The sequence below is a fragment of the Acipenser ruthenus genome, unplaced genomic scaffold, assembly GCF_902713425.1.
Source record: "Acipenser ruthenus unplaced genomic scaffold, fAciRut3.2 maternal haplotype, whole genome shotgun sequence".
In the NCBI taxonomy this organism is placed as follows: domain Eukaryota; kingdom Metazoa; phylum Chordata; class Actinopteri; order Acipenseriformes; family Acipenseridae; genus Acipenser; species Acipenser ruthenus.
This window is the reverse complement of record NW_026708388.1, coordinates 31,802-56,618: the sequence shown is the minus strand read 5'-3', so window position 1 is coordinate 56,618 and position 24,817 is coordinate 31,802. Positions and strand designations below refer to the sequence as shown.

Sequence of the window (24,817 nt, the reverse complement as noted above, 5' to 3'; positions counted from 1 at the left end):
TTATATTATCAGGACCAATATTTAGACAATTACTATTTCCCCTGTGAGGTTCTTACATACAAAAATAAAATAAATCAATCAATATTTTTTTTTTTCTTGAGTCAGTATAATAATGCTGCGCGAGTAAACTAAGGGTGGATTGCGCACATCGAGATTCAGCCAGGATTGGATTGAATCTCGGATTGAATCCTGGATTGACATATTTTTTTCTGTTGCACACATCCAGCAGATTTTAATAATAATAATAATAATAATAATAATAATAATAATAATAATAATAATAATAATAATAATAATAATAATAATAATACTGTGATTGGATATGAAGTTCTGCAATTATTTAAACAGTGCTCTGATTTGAAAACAAAGTTGACATTTAAGCATGAATAAGCAAATATATTCTATAGATTTCTATATAATGAATTGTCTTTTTGATTATGCATTCTGATTTTCAGGTGTTTGGCATAGAAGAGAGTCAGGACCATTCTAGGCCAGTTGTAGCTGAACAACAAAAGGAAACCATCAAAGATTGGGCCTCTTCAGGAATGGTGGAGATGAGAAAAAGTCAGTTTGGAACTGCTGCATTCATTGACTCAGAGGTAAGGTTCATTGTACAAAGATCACAGCACTTCCCATTGTCATTTACCTGGTTTTGAATGTGTAACACAAACCTTAATAAAATAATTAAGACAAAAATCATAGTCTGTGTTATCATGATGTTGAAGATAATGTAGCCTGGAAATCTGCATGATCAATGGTAAGTACAAATAAAAAAAAAGTATTTTTTGTGTGTGTTCTCAATCGTTCTCTGTTGTTTTTACTTCAGTCTTTATTTACCATGCTTACTAATTCCAGTGAGTTAATAAATGGTGGCAATTGCACACCCCTTGTATTTAAACTTGCTGAGACATTATGCTGAGACATTATTGTGTTTATTATACTATGTGTGTTCAGTAATAATATTTTTTATTTAATTGTTTTAATGTTCAGATTTATATTTATTGTCTAATTCCGTATAATTTTCCAGTCCCAAGTGATACCAGATTGTACAAGTTTTACTGTATATATTTTAAGAGGCTGCTTCCCCGTTTGAATTTAAACTCAAAAGAAAGCTTACCAGTGTTGCAAGTGTTGCTTTATTCTGTGAAAAATCCAGAGAAGGTTTGACCTCTATTATCAGATTCTAAGAAATTGTTTGTCCACCCTTAATTAAATTTCGAGTGTTCACTACATGTTCATTTTGTATTTATTATGCTGTTTTTGAAATTAGCCAGGACATTGTAATTCCATACTGATTAGAATTAGGTTTTAATTGATGTAAAGTTTAGCTTTAATTGATTCCATTTGAATTTTAATGGAATAAAGTAAATGATAGAGAGGAAATACAACCAATTCATCACTTTCATTAAATACCTGAAATGGCATTAAAAATATGAATAGATGTACTGAAACATATATGCCTTTGTCCTGGTATTTTAATGTACACTTTTTAATGTAAAACTATTGGTGTAGAATTTGACTATAATTCCATTCATTGATTGCTCACATCCCCTGACTTCACTGATAGTTTGTATATTACGACTCCATAGTATGTCATTCTGAGACCAAAATTGTCTCTTGCTACTGCACTAGTGCCAAGGAATAGGAAAGTATCTTTGCTGAATGTAACCGAATAGACTGTTGTCAAGGTCTGGTTTCTGATAAGATGCATGGAAGGAAATACCATGGAACAATCTAGTAAAGAGAAACAGAAATGCCTGAATTTGTGCTTATTGCTGCTCTCCAACCTGACTGAAATTAACATTGCTCTGGAGAGCTGCAGTCAGCACTAATCCAAACAGCTGTTTCTTCACCATTGACCCTCACCACATTCTTGCATGGAGAGCTCAATCTGAATAATAAAGCAGTTGTTTTGTGCAACTCTAAACCAGGAATAACTTTGGTATACATGCTTCTTAGTTTTTTTTTTCAAGAGTAAATAAACACCCATGTGTGACAGGACAGCTGAGCTATGACATCCCCAGACCAGGAAGCTGACACAGAGGCAGGTACTATGGGTGAACAGCGCTGGTGGACATTTTTATTCAAACAAAAAAGTAAATAAAAAGGTTATACAAAAAAACACTGCTCACAGAGCAAAATAAAAGTGTTAAACTTAGGACCAGACATAAAGGTCGGGTGTCTAGGAGCCCAGGTTGAGGGATCCAACCCACAGGCATCGGGCTGTGGCACAGGGGTGGTAGTCAGTGCTGTGGTGTCGGTGGTCTCTGGTGGTGGTGGAAGCAATGGGTAATCTCCCTCTGGCGGTGGAGGTGGGAACAGTGGGTAGTCTCCCTCTGGTGGTGGAGGCTGGAGTAGCAGGTAGTCTCCTATTGCTGGAGACTGCGATGCTTCTCGGCCTCCCCCCTCTTGGGCGCCGGGCCCCCCCCCCCCCCCTTGGGCGCCGGACGCTCAGCCTCCCCCTTCGGCCTCATGATGATATTGATAAAGACTTTATGTCAATAAATTCACTTTGTTCATCAGTTTTGCAGTTAATGGAGCTTTGACATGGCTTGAGTACAGTACTATAGACACTGTAACAATCATGTTTAAAACAAAAAACAGTGATTCCCAGACCCAGAAGAGTGTAACAATTCCAACTGAGCTAATTGCATTCCAGATGCATTTTAAACCTTTTGTTCATGAAGTTAGAATATTCAACTGTCTTTCAATTCAATTCAATTCTGCAGCTGTAATGTGATCCGTTTATTGCTGTGTTCCCAGGGAAGTTGTTATCTGGTTGACTCACAGGTTACATACGGAATCAGAGACTGATACGGAATTTGAAAGTAGGCAAACCAGTGGTGAATGGGCAGTGCTGATAGTGTATGTGCTTTAATGTAGGCAAACTAGTGGTGAATGGACAGTGCTGATAGTGTATGTGCTTTGATCTTCAACCTTGAGGGAAGACCAGCTTATCTTTTTCAGGGAGTAATTCGGGCCCTAGCTTGCCAGCCTGACTGTAATCTGATCATTAAAGAGCAATACAAGAGAACACTGTTTTGCTGTATGTGTATCTCAGGTGAATTTAGTAATAGAAGTCATGATTTTGCTAAAAATGGGATTAGAAGCGGTTGGTATTTTAGTTGTTTTTTAATTGTATCTTTGGCTACTACCAGGTATGCCCTGTTAAACAATTGCCTCACAATCCTGACATGAGCACCCGTTGCTATTCAATGTGATAGTATTGTTTTGTGGACTAATGTTCACTGGGTTAATGGTTGAACCCACAAAGTAAGTTTCACCCAGAGATGAAAGGCATAATGCTTGAATAATATGGTTCATCTATCAGAACCCATGATGTATTCTATATATATATATATATATATATATATATATATATATATATATTTATATATGTATATATATAACATTTACTCAGCAGTAATACAAAAATACACAGCAAAAAGTATAGGAACTATTTTGCACTGGCAAAAGAATACATTACATTTTTTTTCTTCTTTATATAAATAAAGTAAACATAGAGCCATTTTATTAGCACAATAACCCACTCTAGGGTGTGCAGACACATCTTACTTCACTTCTGGGTGGTTGAAGGTGTGTGTAAGGTATGACTTACCACACACCCTGTCGTGGGTTATTGCTTACTGAACACATTTCCTTGTTTTTTATCCTAATTTCTCTTCATACATATAATTGTAAAACAGCATCAAAAATGGTTCTGCATGGCAACTTGGTTTCTCTCTATCGTCCTTCCTTTTTTATGTAAATACAAGAAGATGAAGAACAGCACAGAAGTCTCGTATTTTTTGCATAAAAACTGTTCACCAGAGGAGGGGGCCATTGCTTCTAAAATGTTGAGATGAAGAAACATATTGTATCAAACGGCAGAGAGGAATTGTGTGCTGAATAGATATGAATATGCATACAAACTGGAATCAAATTCCCAGCATGCACCCTTCCATTATAAAGATAATTGGAGTATAATAAATCATGAAATAAACATGTAACATCTACAAACAATGGTGATGTGATCAACCTAGTAGTTTCCAAGAAGATAGAACAATTAGTACTCGTAGTAAAACAAAGTACACAGTACGTCCTGTACACAGTTTATCTATCTTTAAACTGAAGATTGAACATTGAAATTCTTCAGACACTTAAATACTACTTACGTTAACCTTTTGTAAAAAGAACAAATAAGTATTTACTAAAGGGATGATCTCCTCTATTCGTTTTGTTGTGTTTTTTGTTCTTATTCAATAACTTTGAGCACATAGTATTGTGAAAACCAGTGGATACTTCTGTAAACAAGCTGTTTTGCAGATTAGGAGTTCATAAGTTATTGTAGGTAGGGCTATGAAATATTGATCTGTTCCTGGTTTTCTCTTCCAGACTATTCCTGAAGGCCCTGTCTCAGTCGGCAGTCCTAGGTGGGTGTCTCAGTGGGCGAGTTTAGCTGCGAATCACTCAGGGCATGAACCTGATGACTTGAGATCAGAATCCCCGTCTTTTGTTGCTCAAGAAAAAGGTACGTACATTTATCCTTTTACATCAAATTCATTTAAAATAAAAGACATTCAGTGCTTGAATCAACAGTATGACATTGTGACCCTGCCTTTGTCTATGCTTTTGTATTTCGCAGTATTCTTTGTAGTTATCTTGTGCCTAAAGGCTTTGATTATTTTAGCTTCCCCTTTTAATAGCTGATACATACCAAGACAGTTGTACTGTGGTAGCCAACACCAGATATAAAAATGTCAAAATATGGCGCAGTGCTCTCCATGGTAAAACTGAAATCATTGTGATATGCAGTTTTGTTAACCTGTGCTGCATCTTCTAAAGGGCGTTATCTGACTAGAAACTGGTTTCTTACAGATTACTACTGAAATACAATAAAATATTCTTGTGAATACCAAAAGCGCAAAGCTTCAATTAATTAAGTTAAAGTAGGTTGTATACTGTACTGTGCGATTGCGATAACAGCTCAAATATGCGGAAGCCTACAGTATATCAAGAAGTTAAGCAATGCTTCTGCTGAAGAGATGCCTAATAATAAAAAATGTGTTGTTAAAATGGGTATGCACACCAACAGAAAGCCGAGCAAATAAATACATATCCCGCTTCTCATCTAATGTTTTAATTTTTTGTGTATTTATGTAACGTACAGTAGTTGTAAATACACGTTCATCATTTATTTTCACTTACGTTGCAGCTGTGTGCATGTTTAAGAAAGTCAGTCAGAATTAAAATTCCGGATAACTAGTGAGTACAGTAATTATGTTATATATCAGTTTGTTTATCTAGTTTAACTGTTGTATAAAACTCGTTTTGCCGGTTACACAGAACTAGCAGTGACCTTGCCCCGCCAGTATGAAATGTATTTGTCCTAGAATTATTTTTATAGCATACTGAATCAGATGGCACAAAAACATCTGGTTTCTTCATCTAAATTGTTTCAGAAAATATGGAAAACATAAGCATGTATATTGCAAATATTTAAAATACATTAGCATAGGAGTCGTAACTTCCAGAACCTTACTGGTGCTGTACGTTACAGTTGTCACGTGACACACATAGGATACTAAGCACGATACTCAGAAAATTCAAACAAAATATTAAATCTCGTATTTGAAAGCATATGTTCATGTTCGACAAACCAAATACAAATTTTACAACTGTGATATTAACTTACCTATTGTTAAAGTTAGGTGTCCGAAAATGACCACAATAGTACCAAAACCTTGTTTCTTTATTTTCTGAAACATTTTGTTTTGCAATAAATATGACAGCTATATATACATTAAACAGTGAATACTTACACTTACTATCATCAATATCCTCTGAATTAGAGTACAGAACAATTTTCTCCTTAATTTCCATCACTACAAAATAGAGCGGATCCATTGTACTGAAATGCTTATGAAATGTTGCAAAATGTCACTGTACCAAAGATGTTCAAATGTTTTCTTGTAATGAAGCTAGTCTCTTATTTTTTTTTTTATTACTTCTGCTATGTTTAGCAATGTAAGGGTTGCACTTTCTGGTTACATATAAATATATTAATTTGGTGCTGTGCTTTTGTACTTTCAGAAGCAGATGTTAGTGAGTCAGGAATCTCTGTGAAAAGCATAACCTCTGCCACCTCCACATCCAGCCATGGTGAACGAAAGAGAAGGACTCTTCCTCAGCTCCCAACAGAGGACAAAGTTACAGCAAAAGCAGTAAAAGGTACTACATCCCTGGGCCTGAGGTCAGAGATTGGAGAGAAACAGGACACTGAACCTCAGGAGAAAGAGAAATCAAGCCGTCCATCCCAAAAGGGAAGAGAGGCAGATAGGACAAGTAGAACTTCCCACAAGGCCCCCAGTGGGAGCCAGATTGTCTTATCACCTTCCCAACAGAAGGAGAAGTCCGACAGTGCCAAGGGAACATCGGTAGTCAAGCAAGCCATGGCTAAAATTCAACAGCAGGAACAAAGGAGCAGCCAGCCCCAGTGGGCCCCATCCAAACCGGCTCCTGGGACCAACCCCCCTGTTAGTGCTGAGAAAAGCAGAGAGGTGTCCTCAAAGCATGGGAGCTTGGTTCAGAAAACAAGCACTAACACGGATCGCAAAGATGAAGACAGGAGGAGGAGGGCAGATAGCCCAAGAAGCCAGATTTCTAAAGTAAGTGAGAGTGAAAAGGAGTCTGGTAAGCCTTTGGTTAGACAAGGCAGCTTCACCATTGAGAAACCCAGCACTAATGTCCCCTTGGAGCTCATCCCCAGAATCAATAAACAGGGACGAGAGAGGAGTGACTCTGTAGGCACCGATTCTAGCATGGACACCACACTGCTTCTAAAAGACACAGAGGCTGTGATGGCCTTCCTTGAGGCCAAACTGAGAGAGGAGAACAAGTTGGATGGCGGAACAGACACTCCCAGTTACCATTTGGACGATTCCATCTCACCAGAGTCAGACGTGGACACAGCTAGCACCATCAGTCTGGTGACAGGGGACACGGAGCGCAAGTCTGCCCAGAAACGGCGGACACTGAGCAGCCTCTATAAGGAGAAGAGCACCATCAACGCCCCTTCTCGGGACCATTCCAAGACTGCTGCCAGTGCCCGGGAGAGGCTGGAGAAGAAAACCAAAAGCCGGAACTCGGACAGCCGAACCGAAGCTCGTAGGTCCGCTCAAGCCAGTGCCCGGGCCAGACAATCATCCTTGGACCTGACAGATGATGACCAAACCTTCAGTTTACCTCACTTCATGATCTCAGGCATACAGTCTTCTGATCAAGAGATTTACTCCGGCCGTTCACATGGCAGAGGCCAGTTCACGTCCACAGACGAACTCTTACATTCCAAACTAGAAGCCAGCAAGACTGCCAAAACCAAGGTGCTGCAGGCCTCCTCCACAGGCCCCAGCAAGCCTGTCACTTTACCAAGACCCAGGCCTACCCGTACATCTCTCTTGCGTAAGGCACGCCTTGGGGAAACCTCAGATAATGAATTAGCGGATGCTGATAAAGTATCAGTAGCCTCAGAGGTGTCCACCACCAGCTCAACATCCAAGCCTCCCTCAGGACGGAAGACCCCCTCTAGGATAGACATGCTGGCCCAGCCAAGGAGAACTAGGCTCGGCTCCCTTTCGGCACGGAGCGACTCAGAAGCCATTGTCAGTCGCGGCAGCGCCAGCTCTCGCACACCTGACTTAGCCCTCAGAAGTGGCCTGAGGCCATCTTCCGCCACAGACGGGAAGATCGTTCCCAGAATGAGAGCCAACAGTGTCTCCAAACTGCCTGACTCCAAGTCCAAAATCTCCTTGTCTGCTCATAGCTCTCCTTCGGGTAAGATTTTTTTTTTTTTTTTTTTTTTTCCCGTACAATGACCTTGCCATATGTGTTGGAAATTAACTTTTTGAAAATATTCCCTTGAAAACTTTGATAAACATTTCTGTCTACAATATATTTAGTTGAAATATCAGTCCATTATAAAGAACATCCATAAAAGTAACACTTTCTAGTCAGCGTGCTTATGTAAAAATTAAGTTTGTTTATTTATTTATTTATTTATTTATTTGGTTTTTTATATATATATATATACAGCATGTACACTACAACAAATATTTGTTACACCCCTGCTGGTTGGTGGATCGTGGAGTTGGGAAATCTGTTTATTTTTTTACCCACTCAGACTGCTTACTAAATATATTGGTATCCCCGAGTGGATAATTGTCGGCTATATTAATAAATTCAAATGATTTTAATGTGCAAGACATCTCACAGGTGCAGTGGACCCCAAAATGTATGTCTGTTTTCTAGGAGTAATGAACAGCTGGGGTTGGGACATTTAATTCCTCCATTTTAAAGCACATTTTTACTTAATGCAGTGCAGTGCACTCCAAAACCATGTGCTACCAATGCAGAATATATTGTATAGTTAATTTTTGTTTTACCCATAAAAATTGATTTCTCCAATGATAATTGGTAAGAAGACTGGCACAACATTCTATGTGATACCTGTCTTGTCAGTTGCTATTGCAAAAATCTCATTTTTTTTTAAATTTAAAATAAAGATCCCACCTGGTCATTGGTAGTGAATGAAAGTAACATCTGACATGCCCCCACCCACGATATGATTAGTGATTATGACTTTACCATGTCCATTTGGGGGAATATCACAATGGTTCAGATGCATATTACAATGATTAAGATACTTCACATACCTCTTAAGAGTTTCAGGCAAAGCTAATGACTTTGAAAAGGTATTTTTCCCTTTAAATGAAAATGTCCACTTCATAATAAGGTTGCTTGTTCTATACAGAGAAATCCCAGCCTACCCCAGATACTGAGGCTGCTGTAGAAGATCTAATGGGTATAGTACCGAATCAAATGGCTCCATTTCTGTTGAACACTGTTTGGTTATTCTGTTTGGTGTTTTATGTTTCATAACCTTTTTTTGAAGCTGTACAATGATGACTCGTCTCTCCCAAACTATTAATTTGACTGCAAACAAAAAAATAAATGGAGCTCTAATTATATGTTGTTTCTTTTCTATATAAATATATATTGGGGGTTTTAATCTTGATATTCTCAATTAATCATCCAATCTATTAATCACACCTGTTTGCAAGTGATATGAAATTGTACTGAAAGACAATTATGCTGTTTTAGCCAGCTGATCAGTGAAAGAGAACCATTTCCAGACAGATGTTTGCAAAACCAATCCAGCTAACTTAATTGGATATACAATAACTTCATTATGCCTTTTCCAATTATACAAACAGGAATATGAACTGATATTGCTGCAAGTTTGAAGCTGCCAAATGAACGCACTGACTGCACACTCGTACCACAACCCAAGACATCCCCATAACTCCTCCACTGTCCCTGCAAGCACTGTGGCACATAACAGCTCTTAACTCTCTTAAAGAGCTCAATTTATAATATAAATCAGTAATACAACTATAACACAAACTGTGTTTTAAAGATTACATGTTTAGTGTAGCTTTCAGGTTATATGTAACTTACAGTATTTACTGCAAATGTTTTATAATGCCAGCTAATGTTCTAATTTGGGCTTCTGTTTTACGGTTTTTATTAATTACATTATTTTTAGATATTTTCGAGTTTTATGTAAATTTTCGGGGCTTTCACTTTTTATATACTGTATGAAATTATTGTTTTCGGTTTCTTTCCAAACTGCTTGGGCGTTTTTTTCTGTCAAAATATGTTTAGTAGTAACTTGACAGTACTTGCACACTTAAGTTGTACCTTCCTTCCTTTGCTGTCTTCCACAACAAAATCCTTATGGTCACGGGCACATTCTATTGGGGTTTTTGTGTGGAGGCATTTTTTTACATTTCGCCACAATTTGCAATTTTGTTTTAAATCCCCCTTATCTTAACAGTAATACAGCTTTAAATTCCACGAACAAGCCACCATTCCTAATTGTAATCTCTTTTTAAATCTTGCAAGCAGTGTCTCCGATAGAAATGTAGGAATGTGCTGCCACTCAGTAGTTGGGGTGGGTTTAAAGTATTCAGAACGAATCAATGATAAATGCAAGTCAGGATGGAGGGACATTGCCCAGCTGCATTTATGAAAGGAAGTTTTTTTTTATGGGGTGTGGGGATCGTTTTTTATTGGTTAAAACCAAAAATCAGAAGCCCTAGTTATAATATACTTCCATGTAATTTGACAGTTCAAAAATATTTGCTTACATGTAATTTGAAGTTCGCAAAATTGAGTCATTTAAAATATTAACTTGGTTTTGAATTGCTGTTTGTGGTGTATTATGGGTTGGAAGGGCTCACATCTTTGTAATTCTGGGAGGAAGACAGGGCTGAGGATGGGTTCAAAAGTGTACAGTGCGTTTATAGGCAAATATGTTTTTAATGATTGATTCATTGCGTTTTAATAAAGTAACATTTCAAAGTTAAAAAAAAACAAAAACTTTGGAAATATCTTTAGCCGTCTTCTGCTTACGTTTGAACTCTCCAAACAGCAAATACTAACTATTTACATTGTAGTTAAATCATGAAGCCAGACAGTTTTTCAGATAAACTCACTTTTCTATAGTACTTTCTGATACCATTTGAAAGAAAGACATTGAATAACAAGAAAAATCAACTTACTTGTGATTAAGATGACACAATGAACTTGCAGTGCTGCTGTGAAAGGAAAGCACAGATGAGTAAATGTTGCAGGTTTCAGTCTTTTTTTCTTCATTGAGATATTGTGAAATATTGGGTATAGCTCCCAGTAAGTACCTTCTGCCATTTTCAGAATTTCTTTCTCGTGCACCATTTTTTGATACCGCACTCAAGTAGACAAGATTAATCAATCATTTGTTTTTTTAATTGATCAGAGTCTACAGGTGTGATTAATCGATGAATCATGAATCAATTCCTTAACTTTTTCCTGCATAATGCTCCCTTCAGGCCTAGCACTAAAAGTTTGCTATTACTTAATAAAGTAATAGCTATACAGCAAACCATCAAATGACTTAACGGTTTGACTGGCATACATTTGCCAACAGCTCAGCTGATACTGTAGGCAGCCTATGTCAACACCAGTAGATGGCAGGTTTAAAAGAGCCTTACAGATATATTGAATGGAAATGTGCTTGTCATCATTGTATTAGCAACCACAAGTTCACATTATTGGGGTCCTAGTAGCCATTTTTTTAAATTTATTTTATGTATTTACGGAGTTTTTAGATTTCGGTTTTTGTTTTGTTTTGTTTTTTTGTAAGCTTTTTAGTTGTTTTGTGGTGCACATTGGGGTCATACAATAGGACAGACCATTTTTTTACTATTTATCAGCGAAGTGCCAAGTATTTCTACTTCTGAATTTCATCACTAACTTTACACACAACATAATTCATATAACACATCAATTGGATCATAATCATCAAGTAAAATTCCTTCAATATTTAACTGTGCCACATTCAATTGTAATATCTGTAGAATAGAAAACTAAATTGAATGTTTGCACTAAAAATATATTTCTGCTGGATCTTCTTTCTACAGCCTACATATTGTCTTTAAAACCACTACAGATCTCTACATGCTGTTCACTATTTTAAGTCTGAAGAAACACCAAAATGTTTTAATATCTGAAAGGTTAATCTTAAACTTAAAGCTGTATCATCTACATTTCCATGATGTTTAGCCTAATTAGTAACCTGTTTAAGGTCATACTGTATTAAGTGTATTCTGTAAGATTATATTATTTTGCATGCTTATTAACTAATCTTAATAACTTCTGAAAGACTCCCCAATGTGAGGGTGGGGAAGCATATTAGCGTTGCACTGTGCACTGATGTCCAAAGGTGAAGCATTGTGCACCGTACCCTGCAACACTGATGGGCTTCCCCAGGAGTCTTTTCAGAAGCAGTTTTTGCTGTTACGGTTAGTCATGGCAAATAACAACGTAAGCATAAACAACAATGGAGAATCATACAAAAACACATACCATAAAGGGATATTAAATAGGAAACAAATTAAATGTTACATTAAATTGAATGTATATGATATGCTTTAAGTTATTCAGATAAAATTAATTTATAGCATATTAAAATATATATATATATATATATATTATATATATATATATATATATATATATATATATATATATAATTTTTTTTTTTTTTTTTTGTTCTTTTTCTTTAACAAAAAAAAATAATTCAGCGAATGCAAGGTGGAGACGCTTGCCCCCAGATTATGCCTCTACATCAGAAGATGAGTTTGGGTCAAACCGCAACTCACCCAAACACGCCCGCCTGCGAGCTGGCACAGCCTTGAGAAGCACCAGGCTGCAACCCACAGGCCTCTCCAGGCCCAGGAGGTGTGGTCCTGAAGCACAGGATGAGAGAGCAGGAGGAGTACATTCGCGACTGGACTGCACACAGCGAGGAGATTGCCAGGTATTCATCTTTTCTCACATACCTTTTTTTATACAGCTTTATTTCAGAAAACAAGATTTTTCTGTAAATTCGTTGTTATTTACAATAAAACATTACCAAATTACAGTTGATTTTATGCTCAAACTTAAAGGAGTTCTAACCAAGGCTTTGAAAAATGGTTCTGTTACCTCTTGGCAGCATTCTTCTTTTTTTGACAATGGTCTCTTTGCTTGTGTATTTCATCTTAATGGAGATATGCAGACTTTAATACAACATAATGGTGTTGCTGACTTGGCAGCTAATCGCTTCCTATGCCGTGTGTTAGAGTAACTCCAGTGCTTCTAACTCAATGTGACCTGCAGCAAAGGAAGTGATATCAGGAATTCAGAAGTTTAAACTTTGAATATGTAGCATTGTATTTGATATTTGATTTATATTTATACTGAAAAATGCAAGCAAAGACTCAAATTTTAGAAAAGACCATGGTTCTGAATGTCTAGCCCCCATCTTCAAAGCCTTTTTATTTACACTTAATCCAAAAACTAGATTAATAGCCAGTCATGTACTGAATTTGCAATCTTGAAGGTTCCATACCAACACAAATACAAATAATAAAAAAGAATGCTTTAAACACACTTTATTTTATTTTACTTTTCATAAATAATACATAAAGGACATGTTTTCAATAATTATATTATTTGAACAAATGTATTTGTTTACAAAAACAGTACACACTGTATTAGAGAGATGCTTAATAAAGGCTGGTTCATAATTGGGGGAAAGATTCAACCAGTCACCCTTGAGTCACACAACAGTGACATGACAGTGGAAGCTCACAAAATAATTCTATATCGCTTAGGTGTTGTAGCACTTCCATTTAATATGTGCAGTTTTGAAAGACACACATGTTGTTTACAAACGATAGGAGGCCATTCGGCCCATCTTGCTCGTTCTGTTGTTAGTAGCTTATTGATCCCAGAATCTCATCAAGCAGCTTCTTGAAGGATCCCAGCTTCAACAACATTACTGGGGAGTTGGTTCCAGACCCTCACAATTATCTGTGTAAAAAAGTGCCTCCTATTTTCCTGTTCTGAATGCCCCTTTATCTAATCTCCATTTGTGACCCCTGGTCCTTGTTTCGTTTTTCAGGTCAAAAAAGTCCCTTTGGTCAACATTGTAAATACCTTTTAGAATTTTGAATGCTTGAATCAGATCGCAGTCTTCTTTGTTCAAGACTGAACAGATTCAGTTATTTTAGCCTGTCTGCATATGACCCAGAATAATTCTGGTCGCTCTTCTTTGCACTCTTTCTACAGTAGCAATATCCTTTTTGTAGTGAGGTGACCATAACTGAACACAGTATTCTAGATGAGGTCTTACTAATGCATTGTAAAGTTTTAACATTACTTCCCTTGATTTAAATTCAACACTTTTCACTATATATCCGAGCATCTTGTTGGTCTTTTTTATAGCTTCCCCGCATTGTCTAGATGAAGATATTTCTGAGTCAACATAAACTCCTAGGTCTTTTTCATAGATTCCTTCTTCAATTTCAGTATCTCCCATATGATATTTATAATGCACATTTTTATTGCCTGCGAGCAGTACTTTACACTTTTCTCTATTAAATGTCATTTGCCATGTGTCTGTCCAGTTCTGAATACTGTCTAGATCATATACATACAGATATGTGAAGGTGAAAGTGTACATTGTACATAAAGTGTGAGGGGAGTCTGACAACATTAAATACGTTTAGGCAAATTCCACGTCAATGATCTCGATCACATTCCTAGTGGATCTGTGAGCCCCTGTACGCCTGTTCTTCGTTCTTGTGTGGATCAGACACAGGTGGTCAAAAACAAGTACAAAGTGGAAATCGCCTAAGGAAACTTTATTGTAATATCTAATATGCAGTTTTCTATACCAAGATTTCAGTTGTATAATTCAAATAAAATCTACAGTAGAGGTCAGCTGTCATATAATGTACATATGCAGAATTCAAATAGACTACAGTTGCATTGACAGTTTCTTGGTAGTAACATTACACTTCGTGCAAATAACGGATTATCATTTTAGCACTACAACAAACATTCCTTAAGGTTACAAATGGTTAAAACAAGTGAATAAATCTCCTTCATAACCAGCTTCATAAAAAAATGAAGGCATGAAAGTGTCAATATTCCACTTTTAAGTAAAAAATATTTTGAAAAATACTGCATTTGTACAAATGTAAAAAAACAAGAGTAGAAGTTTAAAAAACTCCAAAATATTTTAATTAATCACCTAGACAGTAATTTAGAAACAAAAATAGCAGTATTTTGTTTCTAGAAAAAGGAAAGAAACATTTTAGGTAAAACAGGTTTGCAAGAAACTATGATGATAATTATAAATTGAAATTCCATGCACAATGCATTAGGTACTAAACACAAATGCAGGCATGAAGTGATAGATACAGACGTGCTCAAATTTGTTGGTACCCCTCCACAAAAAACGAAGAACGCACAATTTTCTCTGAAATAACTTGAAACTGACAAAAGTAATTGGCATCCACCATTGTTTATTCCATATTTAATAGAAATCAGACTTTGCTTTTGATTTTTTATTCAACATAATATTGTAAATAATAAAACAAATGAAAATGGCATGGACAAAAATGATGGGACCGCTAACCTAATATTTTGTTGCACAACCTTTAGAGGCAATCACTGCAATCAAACGTTTTCTGTAGCTCTCAATGAGATTTCTGCAACCTGTTAAAGAGGTAGTTTGGCCCACTCTTCCTGAGCAAACTGCTCCAGCTGTCCTCAGGTTTGATGGGTGCCTTCTCCAGACTGCAAGTTTCAGCTCTTTCCATAGGTGTTCGATAGGATTCAGATCAGGACTCGTAGAAGGCCACTTCAGAATAGTCCAATGTTTTGTTCTTATCCATTCTTGGGTGCTTTTTAGCTGTGTGTTTTTGGGTCATTATCCTGTTGGAGGACCCATGACCTGCAACTGAGACAGAGCTTTCTGACACTGGGCAGTACGTTTCGCTCCAGAATGCCTTGATAGTCTTGAGATTTCATTGTGCCCTGCACAGATTCAAGGCACCCATTGCCAGGTGCAGCAAAGCAGCCCCAAAACATAACCGAGTCTCCTCCATGTTTCACTGTAGGTATGGTGTTCTTTTCTTTGAAAGCTTCATTTTTTCGTCTGTGAACATAGAGCTGATGTGACTTGCCAAAAAGCTCCAGTTTTGACTCATCTGTCCAAAGGACATTCTCCCAGAAGGATTGTGGCTTGTCAATATGCATTTTAGCAAATTCCAGTCTGGCTTTTTTATGTTTTTCTGTCAAAAGTGGGAGTCCTCCTGAGCCCCACTTTCGCTCAAAAAAGCGACAGATGGTGCGATCAGAAACTGACGTACCTTCACCTTGGAGTTCAGCTTGTATCTCTTTGGCAGTTATCCTTGGTTCTTTTTCTACCATTTGCACTATCCTTCTGTTCAATCTGGGGTCGATTTCCTCTTGCGGCTGCACCCAGGGAGGTTGGCAACAGTTCCATGGACCTTAAACTTCTTAATAATGTTTGCAACTGTTGTCACAGGAACATCAAGCTGCTTGGAGATGGTCTTGTAGCCTTTACCTTTACCAGGCTTGTCTATTATTTTCTTTCTGATCTCCTCAGACAACTCTCTCCTTTGCTTTCTCTGGTCCATGTTACAGTGTGGTGCACACAATGATACCAAACAGCACAGTAACTACTTTTCTCCATTTAAATAGGCTGAATGACTGATTACAAGATTGGAGACATGTGTGATACTAATTAAAGAAACTAATTAGTTTGCAATATCACTATAATCCAGTTATTTATTATCTTTTCTAAGGGGGTACCAACAAATGTGTCCAGGCCATTTTAGAATATCTTTGTAGAATAAGCAATAAATTCATCTCTTTTCACAGCTTCTTTGCTTATTCTATGACATACCAAAGGCATGCAAGTATACATGATAAAATAGCTTTTAATTTCATCACTTTTCAGGAGGAATGAAGCATTATTTCAATGAGCTGTAAGGGTACCAAACAAATTTGAGCACGTCTGTATATGTATATGTTGATAGCACTGTTTTTCTATCACATCCATTTGTAGCTCAAATGTGCAGGATTGAAAGAAGCTCATGTTATAGCAAACATGTATTTTCATTTTATACATTTCATCTGGTACTATTGTCCACACCCCTTCACTGGCTTTTTTCCTGGCAATAACCAGCCAACAGCTTCCCCAGGTTGACAAACATGCTTTCAGCCTGTAATGTGCTGACCCAGAAGACACTGCTGAGATGAAATGGCCCAAGAAGTGCAAGTGTACATGTGTGCTGTAACATGTCTTTCTTTCAAAACTGCACATTTGAGACCTATGTAGCTAATGGAAGTGCAAAACAGCTGGGATTGTGGAATGTTTTTGTTAGCTACAATTACTTTAAGCATGCAGTTAAAATTACAAAATGTTTTTGGAGGCCACTTACTGGCCAATTGTTGTACCCCACTGTTCCTAACCCTGTTTGATGTGTAATAGGTTATTTCCCTGTGTGCGTAGGATTAGCCAAGACCTGGCCAAAGACCTGGCGACCCTCGCACGAGAGATCCACGACGTGGCGGGAGAGATCGACTCAGTGAGCTCACCTAGCACAGCCCCCAGCACCACAGTAAGCACTGCAGCCACCACCCCCGGCTCTGCCATTGACACCAGGGAAGAGGTAGGGCAGCCTCACAGAGGAGTGCTAAAGGTCCTTTCTTTTCTTTATTCCTTGGTTTGCTTTACGTCTTGGTTTGCTTTACGTCTTGGTTTGCTTTTTGTAAATGTTCTTTTTTTTTTTTTTTTGCTTCTGTATTTAAAACATTTCTGTCTCCTTTGATCCTGTATTGAATTAAAAATGCAATTCAGCTGAATTGGTGGAAGTGGATTTGTGCAAGAAACTGCTGTCAGCAAATACACTTCAGCCAATTCCATTATTCTATTATTATTATTATTATTATTATTATTATTATTTTCAGATTCAGTACTTTTGTCCCTGTGCATTTCTTTGTGATTACTGACAATATAATTTGCTTTCCTGGATCCACACGTGTAAATGTTTACTGTGGTAGAGCATGTGTAGTGAAAGTATGGTAAACAATAGTCACAGATACAGTAAGGGGGTTGTTGACTACTGCCCGTTGCACTATTGACTACTTCAACTTCTACAAACTTCATAATCTAAGATTCTGTACAGTAGGCTACATGCTCTTCTTACCCATTTTCTCTGAAGTAACTAACTGCTGTTCATCTTCATTTTAACACAAACTGTAACTGATGTAAATACTGATGCCTTGTCGCCACATTTAAAATAAACTAAACAAACCACTAATAGCTGAAAAATATTAACTATTATTAGTTTATTCCATAATGAAATACATTGTTTATGTAATTGAATGTGAATTAGTTTGGAATTAAAGCTTATGGTAATTAGAGATTTTGACCTAAATGTGATCATTTCTTTTTAAGTATGAAAAAAAAAACACATATATAACTAGACTTATGTGTTATAAAGGGCCAGTGAAGTTTTCAGATAACACTGATGTTTCAAAAGTAGAGTTTCTTACTAGTTTTGTGACATTATTTTACAGATGAAGCACTATTTTATAGCTTTGATCTCCTCTTTCTAGTTGGTGGATCGAGTGTTTGATGAAAGCCTTAACTTCAGAAAGATTCCCCCGGCTGTGCAAAACAAAGCTCCAGAGATCAATGGACGACCTGTGGAGCTTCGTCCCCGTACAACAGAGGCCCCTGACCCCAAGGCAGCCATTCGGAGAAGAACATGGAACCGGGATGAAGTGAGAACTCAGCACTTTAACAATGATTAGAATAGACAACAAGGAGCGCTATTGCAGTACAGTGTGTTTCACCAGCATTAAATACATACATCATTTGTATTCATTCTGACTCACTTCTCCATAAGAATAGGGGTTTTGATAGAAGTATTTTTGTGAGGTAAATAAACAGTGCTTTATTGTAATATTATTTTATGTTCTTCTCCTTTGGGTAGGGTGGCAGATCTGACGAAATTGTGTTCTGATAAGGACATAAAAACATGAATATACAGTAGACTACAGTGTGTTCATTTCTGTCGTTATCAGAAAACTTCACTGTTCCAAAATCAACCATCATTCATTGCATTATTGCATTATTCAAACTGTCAGAGGGAAACCAAGGGATCATTTTATGATTTATAAAATACCGTAAATGTAAATTGGTATCTACAGGCAGTTAATACATTTACATATTTGTATGCAGATGTATATTAAGTATGTTTTACTTTTGCAGGCTGTGTTGGACAGTTTATTGCTTACTTCTGTGTCTCAGCTGTCGTCGAAAGTAAGACAGGCAGTGGACAAAACTGCTGGCAAAATCAGGTACTGGTTTCCTTTGTTTATTAAAACAACTTTCTAGTTTTTTAAGCAGTTTTAATTTAGTGAACTATGGGGCTGGTTCCCAAACTCCTGCTAATTAAGATGTCTTTAAAATGAAATAAATATGGCATATTTCAAACACAACCTTTTAGTACCATAAAGTAAAGCGGTGATAGAACCCTGGGCCATCCTGACAAGAGGGGCTTCATCACAGTATGTAAATGTTGTATGAGACTGATACAACATTGACTGTGCTGACTGTTACACTGCAGCAGACACTGAATTAGTAATGTTATTTGTGATTGCCTAATATGCTTCATTAAACCCTTGATTAAGTGATCAAAGAGCATGTGCTTTCCCCTGTTTGTTTAGATGCTGTCAAGATGCATTCATTCGTATGAGCTTGCAACAGTTTGGCAACGATTATTAATTTACAGCTAGAAGAGGGACTGCTTCTTTTGTTTTTCATAAACAACTGCTCCCTTTATTAAGCTTGTGCTGGTTTTGTGCAATTGTAATTAAATACAAGACAGCATGTCTGCATGATGGGAGGTGTAAATGATCCAGTGAATTGAAGAAAATAAAACACTCCATTTAAAACATTTACTTTAACTCATCCAGATGATACAGGCTACAAAAGAAGAAAAAGATTGTCATCTCCAGTCATTCATGTGGCTATGCAGGGTGATTTCTTTTTTTATTTATTATCATGTTTTAAGTATAAATACTTCTGCTCATTCACTCAAAACATGTACATTTATTTGAAGATGGGTTGATTATCTGTTCAGGAATACCACAATATTAAGGATGAAAGGTAAAGACCCCCAGCCTTTCTTCATTCCTACAAATAAAATGGGTGCTGCTCATTAAAATTATAATTTGAAGAGTATTTGGTAATCCATACAATTTACCAAGATGTGCAGTATTAGAAGTCATGTCTCCATTAGAACATATTATAATTTTGCACATAGCTTAGCTCTCATTTTAATGACTGATAGGTGAAATGGTAGCCGTATCAGTCCAGAGATGATAGACAAAGAGATGGAGTGGTGATACGTTTTATTGGACTAACTACAAAAGGATGAAATCACAAGCTTTCAAGACCTCAGAGGTCTCTTCTTCAGGTGAAAGTAGAAAAGAATGGTTGATGTTTTAATGACTTGTTTGTAAGTGTTCGGTGGCTACCTCTAATTAAGTTCACTCATTGTCCTGCCACAGAAAAGAGAAATACAAGAAATACACTCTTGATTCGAGCTAGCCACTGCCCAATCTTCCGTTGTCTGCATTTATTCACCTGTCCCAATTCATTACATGTAAATTCACCCTTTGCCCTTGGTTCAGACATTTTCTGCTTGCACAAGATTGACTTTAAGCTTAAAGTAACATCAGCTGCAAATTACTATAGAGAGTGGAATAGTTGCAAGTAAGAGCAAAAATGGTAAAAACAGAAATCTACTCGCTGGCCTTGACAGATTTTCAGGTGGCATTTATCCAGATCAAACTGACCGTTGTTCTTTTACTGCCAAACAACATTTCAATTTTGTTCATTTTTTTGTTTTCCTTTTAGAATACTATTTAAGGACAAGGACAGGAATTGGGAAGAAATTGAAAACAAGTTGCGAGCTGAAAGTGACATGCCACTTCTGAAAACATCAAACAAGGTAAGAGAACAAACAGATCCCTTCTTGTATGTCTACATCACACAATAAATGAGATTCATAATACATCAGATAAATGGCATTCCCAAAAATGTGGCGTGTCTCCCTGGCAACTAGACTGGAAAAGTCACTTCGCTGTGTTATTGTGAAACATTTAATTGTTCACTTTACTGTTGCTGAACAAATGCCAGTGGCTTAAATAATGCCAAATGTATTGTGCTTTCATTCAGCGATTTTACTAATACAGTGTCTATTTTTAGAGGTTAAACTGGGCAGTTCTTGAAGTTTCCCCTTCAGAGTAGTTGTTAGTACTCTTGTGGAACAGGTTGTTGAATAAAGTAATGACACTTCAAATCACATGTGCTGTTTAAATTGTGACAACACATTTTTGTTATGGCATTTTCTGGTTTTCTGTTATGGCATTTGATATTGATATGCACAAGCTCCCAGACTACCTCAACCAAATATTGCATAGGAGATTTCTTTGAATCTCAAAATACTGCATGATAAAGGCTTGTATTGATTAGCAAGATATATGTCTTCTCTGTTTTTATTTTATTTATTTTATTTTTTTATCAGTTAGAACCTATATATATATATATATATATATATATATATATACACACACACACACACACACACACACACACACAGTGCTCACCCTTTACAACGCGCCTCGTTATAGTGTGGAATCGGTTATAACACGGTAGGGTTGTGGCTCCCATTTGCTCCATAATGCCATTACAGTAACCCTTTTAAACTCGTTATAAGGCGGAACACAAGTAGCACGGTCTTGTAACTATGGCTCCCCACTATAGCATTATAAAGGTGAGCACTGTATATATATATGTGTGTGTCTATATATATATATATATATATATATATATATATATATATATATATATATATATATGAAGAACACAAAAGGAAACCACTTTTAAAAACAAAAAAGGGTTGAAAGAATTATTAAAAATAAAATAAACTGAGATTTAAATGCACTTCATTTGGCAAATTATCCAATTAAAGCTGACAGTATTACTGCTGTAATCATGTTTGTAGTTTAATTGAAGGATAATTTGTAACTGGGTGAGATTCATCATTTAAGGTTATACATGCACTGTGGGCTTTCCTTGCAGGGACTGTGAGCTTTCCTTTTCCTTTTAGTAATTATGCCTCAACAACATTTATGAAAAGCCCTCTGAACAACCGCCAGGTGGTGCAATTTCCTTTAGAATATTCTGGGTAGGCACTGCATCACATTTTAAAACAGTAACTGAAGCTCTTTGATCCAAAACAAATTATATATATTGATGGTAGAAAGAAATGGTGACAATTACATAAAACCTAAATGTAACATATAAGTAACATAAGATTTAGTGTTACTTTGGCTAGAAAACAGAATTTATATTATCATGACCAAGATTTAGACACTTATTTTCCCTGTCAGGTTATAATGTAAACAAAAACAATAAAATGTAATACTGTGGTTTCATCCTACTATGTATTTGTACAGAACAATCTACCTAACTGTGCTTGCAGTATATGCAGGCCCGGTGGCAGAGTGTGTGCAAGTTGTTCTGGGGGGGCACATTGTGGAAAAGGTCACCCAAGTCAAATAATTTGTGACACAATATGACTCCGCCCTGAATGGGCACAGATTAGAAAGGGTCACATCCTGCCAGGAAAGTGGACCCTACAAAGGGGGTTACTAATGGGTTGCTTTTACTGGCACTAATTTGTAATAATCTACAACCTTGGACATTTTCCAGAAATAATGCATATTATAGTTCAGTTTTTATGTTTAACTTTACTTTTATTAATTATTTGTCATAGATTTTTCTCAATCTGTGATCTGATTTTGGGGGGGGGGGGGGGGCACTGGATCTAAAATGTTGACCTTTTCATTTTATATAGCCTACATTTAAAATATATATAAAACGTAGTATATTTGAAACTTAGTACATTATACTAATACTACTACTACTACTACTACTACTACTACTACTACTACTACTACTAATAATAATAATAATAATAATAATAATAATAATAATAATATGCAACGTATTATTAATCCCCGTCATCATTAGTCTCCTGATCATTATTTCAAATATGACTAAAAGCAAAAATAAAATAAAAAATCTCTGAACCCTTTATCATTGAACTACTTTGAATTTCTATCCCAGCGAAATTGATGCATTTTAATATTTTATTTTTACTGTCATATTCCGTTGTATCTAAATCAGCATAAACTGTTAATGTTACAAAATTGGTCACATTTGAGTCCTTTTGATATTGGTTTTGTAAAAACTTTAACAAAACATATATTGCACTTTGGAATAAAGACACTTGTGGTCAGGAATGAAACTTGTGCTCCAGCGGGAGCAGGTATGGTGGGGGTACTTTCTGGTCTCGGGGCCCAATATACCTACATCCCCCTCGAAAATAAATTATTCCATAACACCTGTTTTCAAAGGGAGGTGAAATCATTTTATTTTATCTGGTGCAGGCTGTGGTGGAGCATGGTTTCGGTACTTGTATACCTGAATAGAAATGATGGGGGTTAAAAAGTACTGCATTGGTCACTACACAATACAAATGTGTATACAAGTTTATTCTTTTGGGTATTGTAACATTGTACCAGCCATTGTCAATTTAAAATGTTGCATCCGATTTGAATGAAAACGTTATATTTCAACTATGGTGTGTCTAATTATTATCTGAGACATAGTGTTGGTACCAAAGTGTCTTATTAAGGATTGTTGTAACATTTAATAAAAACAAGCTACTATTTTGTACAATCCGATAAATCGCTTCTACCACACATTAGCCCCCATTTGTACACTTTGAAAACTACAATCGGAAACTGCAAGTGATTCATTACATGTTTTAGGAGTAAATAAGGGTAGTTTATGGAATCAGAGTGCACACTGCCTCTGACTTATTCTAAAACAGTCGCACAGTACACATCCAGGTATTTTATAATTTAGACGTATCTTGCATGTTGCACTGGAATCATAGAAGGAGGAAATGCTGCTTTTTTAAAAACATCGAAAGATACAAAAATCTTAAATTTTATATATATTCTTTACCATGTGTTCAGATGTTCTTTAATAATAACTGTACATTGTGGAGTCTCTGCTCTATTAAACTACTGCCGTCACAGTCGCAGCTTTGCTGTGTTGCATAAGGGGCTTTAACTGTCCCAATTTCAGGATCCAGCATTTACAAATAGAGAACAAAGACATTTGGTTGTCAGAAAATAACAGGAAATAATGTCTACTAAAAGTTCAGGTCAAATGTCTTTGCATGATAATTTAATAGTTGCATCCAGTCCCATTCCTAGAATATGTAAAAAATAATAATAATTAAAAAAAAACAAAAAAAAAAAACTTATATATAATGAAATTAAAATATCAATTTAATACGGTCAGCAGAATAATTTATTTTGCTTTAGTAGTCTCATTGTCGATCAACAAATTAAGTTTAAAAATAATGTGGCCTACATTTGTTAATACAATAACAAGAGACAGAGGGGAGTATCAAACAAATCCTAAACAGAAATCACCTTGTTAAGGACAAACGCTATACCGAGGCCCGACGCCAGGTTTTTGTGGACCCCTGGCAATGGACTTCCAGTGCCCCCCCCCCCCCTTTCACTCCACCCAAATCAAAAATATTTTTCAGGGGGTCCCAAGTGGTGCATACAGTAAAGGCGCTCCGCATGGAGGGCAGGATGCTCCCTATAGCCTGGAGATTGCAGGTTCGAATCCAGGCTATGTCACTGCAGACCGTGACCGGGGGGTTCCTAGGGGGCGGTGCACAATTGGCCGAGCGCCGCCCGGGTAGGGAGGGATTAGCTCAGCACCAGCGACCCCTGTGGCAGATTGGCTCCACTGCAGATCCGCAGGCGCCCTTTCAGATCTGTGTTGCACTATAGGTCTCATGGCTTCGCTGTGAATCCGCAGTGCGAAAAATGACGGATTGGCAGGAACACGTTTCGGAGGACGCGTGTTTCAGCATCCGTTTCCCGAGTCGCCAGGGGGTTGCAACGGTGAACCGGGATAAAAAAAAAAACAATAATTGGGCATTCCAAATTGGGGAGAAAACCTGGGTAAAAACCATCGGTGACAACTACATTTATATATTGTATTACTTGTATTGTAACACTTAATGTATTTGCTTACGATTGTAAGTCGCCCTGGATAAGGGCGTCTGCTAAGAAATAAATAATATATATATATATATATATATATATATATATATATATATATATATATATATATATATATATAATTTTTCTATCAAAAAGGTTTTCATAATATTTAGTCCCT

At 36.7% G+C, this 24,817-nt stretch overlaps 1 pseudogene; it reads left to right on the top strand.

Annotated features, from left to right (window-relative positions):
* The first annotated feature begins 434 nt into the window (after positions 1-434).
* LOC131732055 (centrosomal protein of 170 kDa-like) overlaps positions 435-24,817 on the top strand; it is a 33,515-nt pseudogene continuing 9,132 nt past the window's right edge.